This window comes from Hemicordylus capensis, chromosome 2, assembly GCF_027244095.1.
Source record: "Hemicordylus capensis ecotype Gifberg chromosome 2, rHemCap1.1.pri, whole genome shotgun sequence".
Classification (NCBI taxonomy): Eukaryota; Metazoa; Chordata; class Lepidosauria; order Squamata; family Cordylidae; genus Hemicordylus; species Hemicordylus capensis.
The window spans coordinates 346,040,247-346,046,382 of record NC_069658.1 but is presented as its reverse complement, the minus strand read 5'-3'; the positions used below and the strand labels follow the sequence as shown (position 1 = coordinate 346,046,382).

The 6,136-nt window shown below is 43.9% G+C and overlaps 1 protein-coding gene across 5 annotated transcripts in view; it reads left to right on the top strand.

Annotated features, from left to right (window-relative positions):
* The first annotated feature begins 324 nt into the window (after positions 1 to 324).
* The window catches only part of MYOT (myotilin), a 64,179-nt gene continuing 58,367 nt past the window's right edge, over positions 325 to 6,136 (top strand). For 2 of the 5 annotated variants that reach the window (XM_053294004.1, XM_053294003.1), the window contains exon 1: positions 326 to 506. The gene's annotated coding sequence lies outside the window, so the exon portion shown is untranslated. Of the gene's footprint in view, positions 507 to 6,136 lie in introns of all 5 variants that reach the window. The other 3 variants (XM_053294007.1, XM_053294006.1, XM_053294005.1) reach the window with 2 other exon arrangements.

Sequence of the window (6,136 nt, the reverse complement as noted above, 5' to 3'; positions counted from 1 at the left end):
CCAAAAAGATAAAGAACTCCATAAATGTTTTTCTCATGCATTTCCTTATATCAGACTTCTAATAGAAACTGACTTGTAGTATCCTTAGCTGGTCTTACACATGTATAAACTGATGTCATATACTTTGTTTACAGGCCACGTAACTAAGAGTTTAGTATGTGAGTTAGCTCAACAATCGCTTTCTGCCAGTGACAGTTCAAGCCCTGCTGTTCTACCTAGTAATCTAGAGTCAGCTGACAAAAGAGACAGAAATCTGAGTATACCCTGAGATCACTTCCTCAATTTATCCCTAAGTGATTAGAGTGACACCCAGTAGCTCCAAGGGTCTACCAACAGCTTACCCTCAGCTCATGGAAGGCCACCCTTTGAAAACTTTTGTGGCGCGATTTGCACACATTTTTCAAGGAGATTGATGAGTCTCGCACGGACACTCAGATTTGCACTTTTCCGAAAGGAAGAGTATATGACCAGAATTGTTTTTTCACTGCTTATAAAAACACAAACAGGTATGTAAACAGCATGTAATTTAACCATTGAGCAAAAAATAGACTATATCAATCAGAACTTTGTGATTAAGATTTAAGCCCTAGCAATTAAAGCCTAGGGGATGGGGGTGTTGCACATCTTTCATGTCTCAAAATCAGGAGGTTTTTGCTCTCATTTATGTTTGTTCCAGCGCAATGGCAGCAGCTTTAAAAACCAAAGCACTGCTTTTAAGCTTGCATTTGTGTTGAAAGAAATACCTTTGCTTTAGCAACGCACTTGAGTGGCTTGACAAGCCAGTAGATTTATACACCATCAGCTGCTTCTATATTAAATGCTACCCACATAGTTAAAATTAGAAATTAATCAGATCAGGTTTCCAAGGATGGATTCTCTGCTATACCGCCCACAGACTGCCTGGGCCTCTTTGCCTTGGCTTCCCAGCATTAATGGATGGATTGCTTGGCAGGAATACAGATGTCTGCTATTGAATTAATCAAAGAAAATCCACATCCACTTGCTATCAAAACACCTAATTATGCTTGATTCACTTGCTCCTACATTTTGAGGCACTGTGGCTCTCTGAAAAACAAATAAAAAGAGCTTGCAATGGCATAAGATTTAGCAAAGCTATCGGAACAAGTGAAAAAGTGAACTTTTCTTTTATGTAATAGAGACAATCAGGTTTTTATCCCACACCTTGTAGCATGTTTTGTAAATTTAATGGTTTAGGCTTTTAAATTGTTTAATCTCGTTTGAAAGTGGTCCTTTGAACAGAAAGGTGGGGTTTCATTGGCCTAAATCACAGTCTTCCAAAATCTAGGTTTCCTGAAGGGGGGGGGAGGAATATGTGTATGAGGGGTGGGGAGATGGTAGCTGATGAAGATGTCTGATGGTCTGAATAGTCCAAACTATACAGCAGCAGGAGACAAAAGTAGAGTTGTTGTTCATGCAACGGTAAACAATTCTGTTTTTTACTTTCAGTAGCCAAAATGAAAAACTGTCTTCAAATATGTAAATCCATTTGCAATCTCCATTTAAGGCATTTACATTTACATTTTCTTAGACTATGAATACATCAACTTGGGGAAAAGGATCCACTATGGGCATGGTTCATGGCTGCATGCACAAGAAGAGACCTCAATGTAGCCGGCCTCTTAGTTTGCATGCACTGCAGCTCCTTGATGATTAGAAGGAAACCCTTTTCACACATCCTGAACTTTCATCCAGGCATTGTGCTGCTCCATGGGGCCTTGGCTCATAAGTTACTTGAGCCCTGCACATGGATGGATCACATTCTCTTTTATTTACTTTTAACAGATGTTTTTCAGTGTTTTAGCGGCACATGTTTACATACTTACCCACAGTTCAGGACTACAGCATTTGAACTCAAGCTGTTCATTGCATTTCAAGCTCATTTTGAATTCTTTGCTCATCTCTACTTGAAAGTGCAGTGGTTTGACAAGACTCTGCATACTTTTGTTTTCATGAATTTAAGTTGATTTGTGATGAATATTTGGGTAACATCCTAATGGGACAGAACAGGTTATTTTGGATGCTAGACGAATGTCTTTTTTGTTTCTTTATCCAAGGAAAAGTCACATGTGCACATGTACTAAATTGTGTCATAATGCTGTTGGCTGGACATGATTTAAGACAAGTTCAGTTTCTAAAGAGTATTGGCCATTCCAATCCATTGCAACCCAGTGTTCCCTCTAATTTTTATAATCAGTGAGCAGAAATAATTTTGTCCTGGGCGGCAGCATCAAGGCAGTATGTGTACATAACTCTCTCTCTCTCTCTCTCTCTCTCTCTCTCACAGTCACACAATGAAGCTATTCACACAACCAGGAGAAATCGGGCTAAGGGAGCCTAGCCCAATTTCTCTTGGTTGTCTGCTGCCACGGGAGCTGTGCGACTCCCAGCAGCAAACTACTTAAAGTACCCCTCCCCTTAAACAAGATTAGCGGAGCTAGCGTTCCGCTAACCCCATTTGGTTGCTCGTGGGCTGCTGTGGTGTGGCTCCGTGCCGCAGCAACACGAGGAGACCCCCACAGTGAGGCTGCAATCAGCCTCCCGGGCTAAGAGGTCTCTCCACGATGCCCCACACACACACGCGGGGCATCCTGGGACTCCTGGGGGGCCGTGTGGCCCCCAATCTCTGCGGCCCCCGCTGGCTCCATGATGGAGCTGGCAGTCGTGCTATGAGCAGCTGCTCGTGGGCGTGGAGAGCAGGTGAAGCCCGCTCTCCCCACAAGCCCGACAGAAGCTCTTCTTGTGGGTTGTGAAAAGAGCTTCACCATCTAATAAATATTGTGTGCAATTTCCTCCCACCTTTTGTTCCTTGCTGGGGGGAAGCCGCTGCCACCACCTCCCGTCCTCCTCCCCCCGCCACCGCCCCCAGCTCCAGTCTCTCTCTCTTTCATATAAAGCTATTTATTAATAAATATTTTCCAAAACAAAAATAGGTTTATGAAAAAATATTTTAAACAGTGGCATGGACAGGGTGCTCCAGTTCAGGGGGCTGGACAAGGCAAGAGGAACGCAGCTGTCTTCCCAACTCCCCTGGGTGGGTTTTCTCCCCCACCGCGATCTTAATCCTCTCCTCAGGAATAAATGGCAGGTCATCAAAGTGGGGTGGGCACCTCTGTGGGAGGAGCAGCGGGTCAGATGTGAGTCCAGATACCCAATTTAGAGTGGCAACAAAGTTTTGGAAGTGTGGCTGGGAGGGAAGGAGAGAAGCAGCAAAGGGAAGCTCCCTAAGACAAAGTTCCAGTTTGGGGGCAGAAAAAGAGAAATGGAATTGATGGCATTTTTCCAAGCCAAGGTTTGAGGAGGGCAAATGGGACACGCACATCCTCTCCAGAACATCGCTTGCAGAAGCAAGCACGAGTTGCGGCAGCTGTCAATAAGTAGTTCATAGAAGGTGCCAACCTACTAAAATGTTACTTGGGGTCCTTTGCAGCCACAGGCTGACTCCCCCAATCTGTACTCATATGCTAAACATTCTCTAATAAAAGTCAAATTTATTGTTCACTTCCTTGCAATTGCCAGCAAAGCAGGAAAGGGTGAGAGGGAGGTGGTAACCATGGTAACACTTGACCGTAGGGTCTCTCTGGGCTGCCGGGGCAGGAGGCGCTGCCTCCCGTCATCCTCCCTTCTGGCTGCTCGCGAGATCTGCAGCTGGAACAGGAGGAGGAGGAGGAGGCGGCGTGGTGGTGGTGAAAGCGCAGAAATGCTCCCTGGCTGGGGGGGGGGGGACGGGCTGCCAGGCAGTTGGGCGGCAGTGGGGGGAACAGCAGAGACTGCCTGCCTGCTTGCTGCGTGGGGACCTGGGTATGCACGCATGCAGAGGCGTATCTAGGGAAAATAGCGCCTAGGGCAAGCACTGAAATTGCACCCCGTCCAAGACACCGATCTTTCAGATAACTTTACCATAATATCAGCTCAAAAATACAACTCAAGCTCGTTAATCTTTTAAAATTTCAAAAACTATTTAGCAGTGGATGTAGCCAGACCAAAAAAATGCTGGAAAACTACAAATTTCAGTATGCTGGGGCTCGTGAAATACCCAAATACTATGTGGAGGTATACTTGGAAAACTAAACAGAATTGCCTGTCTAATTCTCTACTATGCATTGTAACATCACTATTACATAAGTTGTAAAAATAAATGGAGAATTTGACTTTTCCCAGATACTCTGAAAATAATTAAAGTATATGCAGAGTAAACTGTGTCACTGCATGGAATATATTCTAGTATTTCAGAAAGACAGTTAAAATGAGAGAAAGAGAGCAAGAAACTCCCAATGAGCCTTAATACTAAGGATTCCACACTGATTCAAAGACAACTCACCATTAATAGTCATATTATTAAGACATCACATTTAACTCACTTATCACAAGAAGCAAAGTAAGAGGAGATGAATACAATCCTAGCTCATACGCTTCAGCTCAGTATTCACAAGCCCTGATTCTCTGTACATAGTGCCAAACTAAATATGTATACAATGACTTATATTATATTAAATCAATTTTTTGTAACCTGTAGCCCCTTCAGGGGGCTTCCTAAAGGCCTGGGGGGGGGGGTCTGCAAAGGTCCCCCTCCCCCTGCTGGCCTCTAGGGCCTCACAGGGACCATTTGAGCTTGTGCAGCGGCCTTTTTTTTTTAAATGGCCGCTGAAAACAAAATGACCACCGTGCATGCTCAAATGGCCTCTGTGAATCCTGGCATGGCCTAGGGCCTCACAGATGCCATTTGAGCATGTGTGGTGGCCATTTTGTTTTCAGCAGCCTTTTTTTTAAAAAAAAAATTAATTTAGAAAATGGCGCCCCCTTCAAGTGGCGCCCGGGGCATGTGCCCTGCCTGCCCCACCCTAGATACACCCCTGCACGCATTCACCTTCGGGGGAAGGCTGTAGCTACCTGTCATCATGGAAGATGGGGGAAATGCTCCATGTTCTTAGGGAATTCCCTTATCCCTTTGCAGTTAGCTCAGCACATTCACATTAGGGGACTCTGGTGGGTGATGGTTTTAAGAAATTGTCTCTTTGGAAACAATGTATATGTCGATGTCAGCAATGCAATGTGCAAATGAACTCCAACTCTCAACAAAAATACTCTTTATTGTGCAAAAGAAAAACTAAAAAGTCAAAATACATAGGGCATTTCGGTGTAACACATCATCCTCGGCTAAACACCCAAATAAGCACAGATAGAAACCTCGTCCCCAGCTGTTAAATTCCTTAGACATGATAACACTCTGTTCCATGACTGGTGGAGAGATAATGTGTGTGTGAGGGGGAGGCGGGGAGAGAAAAGGGGTATCACCTGATTCTTCTCAGATGCTAATCAATGGTATGGCATTGGCCAATGCCTCCTGAGCATTAATGCCAGGTCTCGATTTCTTTATAAATAATGCTTTATTGTCTACATTTGTGTACAATGCCTCAACATTAAAACTTTCAAAATGTAGTTGCTCCTCCCCCATCCCAATTCCATGTAAAGCTTCCAATAACTGCTTAGTATTTTGTAAATGTGCTGGTACATAATCCAAAAGTGGTGATAATATAGTTACAATCAACCCTGAGTTGATTGTAATATAGTTACAATCAACTCAGTCTGCAGGGCCATCACAACCTGAAATGATTGGTCTAACTTTAATTGTTTCTGCCTGTACATTTGGTCCAGGACTCCCCCCCACCCCCATTTTGTGAGTTTTCACTAACAAGCACAATACAGGACATTGAGGATGATTATTATCAATGAGCTCCTGAAAACGTTTACAAATTTTTCACTTTTCACAAACACCTTGCCAAATTGTCTTCTTCACCATAAGGCAATTATTAATAAATTCCTCCTTCTCTGCTTTCCTATAAGTAGTCTCAACAGTCAAATGTAACCTCGTTTGGAAACATTCAGGCAAGATTCTGATTGCTGAAGCACCTTTGTCATAGGCAACAGAGGTCAAAAGTGCTCCACCATTTGGTAGAATGATTACAGGAGTTTCCCTTCGCATTCAGCCCTTTTCACCATTCTGTGAAAGCCAGATAGTATTACTGCAATGTGCTGGGTGTGAAGCCACTCTGGGAGACCTCTCGGAAGCCAAAGCAGGTGCAAGTGTTAGCTGTTGGGGCCATATTACTCAACTTCT